Here is a 2,087-nt window from a genome sequence, read left to right as displayed (position 1 = left end):
TCCTAATCACACATTGAAATAAGAGTTTTGGTTGTCAAATAGCATAAAAAGCAATAAAGTAATAAAGTAAGAAAGGAAACAATGAAATGTTGAAAAAATGGTATGAGAATGGAGTTAAGATTTTGGAGATGTTTAAATATTCGGATTAATATTCAATGTCGACTACCTTGATTATGCAATGATTATGTTTATGGCATACTCCAGGAGATTAAATTCCTATTCCTAGGCAATCCAATCACCTCTGATATAACTGACCGTCAATTTCTTGATCACTCAATTATATCAGAAGGTTAAGTTCAATTTTCGATTTATAAGCCATACAACCCTAAGAATCCCAAAGCATAATGCAGTTATATGTCACGTACCACACTAAGTCCAGATAATTAGAAGTTATGAGAAGTTGGTTAACTTTTCAAAGACTCAAATAGAATTGAAGTAGAATTAGAGTTATTTTTCAATAATCGCTAATCCCTAGGATGAAGAACGAAACCAATCCTTAAACAATAATTAAGGTATTAATCAAGGGTAGAAGAATAACTGTTTATTAATCCATTCAAGTAAACAGAGCTCCTAACCTTAATAATGAAGGTTTAGTTTCTCATGGTGTAGAAAATCCTAGCACAGAAAAAGTGTAAAAGTGTGGAATAAAAATTAGAAAAAGAGAAGTCTCCGCGAAGGCGGATCTAAATCCTATTTATAGTCCTAATAAAAAAGAGATTTAAAACATAAATAAAACTCTAATGAATCTTTTCTAATAGCTATTTGATTTACAAAATTGTTCCGAGGGTTACCTGAAACTGTAGGTCAATCTCGGATGAGATCTTCTGTACTGGTCGGAGCTGTTGTGTCCGACTTGATGGTGGTGCTATCCTTCATCCCCGGAGGGTGGGGGGCACCTGCAAGGGACTCCGATGCTTAAGTTAGCAAGGGTATTAAGCAGGTATTGAGTAGAATCAGAGTATGAGTTATACCTGGGTGCTCCAGTGTATTTATAATGGTGAGGAGTGACCTCTCTGGAGATAAGATAGTTATCTTATCTTATCTTATCTTATCTTTGAGTGAAGTCATCTTATCTTTAGCGGAACCGCCTTTATCTTTCTGGGCTTTAGCTGCCTTTAGATTGGGCTGTGTTCCTTCGTTTTGGGCCTGCTTTGGGTTCCTTTGGCGATTTGGCCGAGCTCTTTGAGAAGAGGTCGGATAGTCTGACCTGAAGAGGTCGGTCGGCTTGTCGCTAAACATCCCGGGTCGAACAGCTTGACCCAGGGTATGAACAGTGCCCCTGCTTGAGTTCGATCTTTTCGTGAGATCGTGCTTTTCAGAGCTTCGATCTCTTTGGAAGTCGTGCTCAAGCATCTGTCTGGCTTGTTTTTTCATTGCTTTGCAATCTTTGCAGATTTTCTAAAGGTTTGGTACTTCACAATCCAACCTCTTTTGAGTGGTAGTGTGGGTTTTCTACCCTTGCCTTCTAGATCACGCCTTGCTTTAAGTTTGAGTTGACAATCCTCTGCTTTGGCAAAGTTATCCTTGCGGCTTGATATCTGGGCTTTTTGTCTAATGACTTTTTAGTGTTCTTTATATAGAACCTTTTTTTTAGTCTCGGATGACGTTCGTAGCCTTGTTTGAGATTGTGCCTTCTTTGAGTGGAGTTGTATCCCTTTTGGCTAAGCACATTTGAGCCTTAAGTTGTTTCCCAACCTTTTGGCTTGTTCTTTTTTTTTGAAGTCGTACTTGCGCCTCATCTTTAGCTGACGTCGACCTGTAATCTTTTGCCCCTGCTTGAGTTCGGACTTTTTCGTGAGACCGTGCTTTCAGAGTTTCGATCTCTTTGGGGAAGTCGTGCTCAAGCATCCTGACTTTGGTCGATCTTTGAGTAGTTTCTCCTTGTGCAAGTCTGGTATTGCCCCTTTTACTTTGTTGAGGGGACTTTTCAGTCTTCTTCTAACTTGCTTGTCTTCATTGCTCGGGCTTTTTAGTCATAATCCAACAACTTTTTAGGTAGTGTTCCTGATGCGGAACCTTTTTATAGTCTATTTGGATGACTTTTTAGCACCGTTTTGATTTGTGCTTTTGCCTTTTAAGTAGTGTCT

This window comes from Arachis stenosperma, chromosome 10 (genome assembly GCF_014773155.1).
Source record: "Arachis stenosperma cultivar V10309 chromosome 10, arast.V10309.gnm1.PFL2, whole genome shotgun sequence".
NCBI lineage: Eukaryota > Viridiplantae > Streptophyta > Magnoliopsida > Fabales > Fabaceae > Arachis > Arachis stenosperma.
This window is presented reverse-complemented; position numbering follows the sequence as displayed.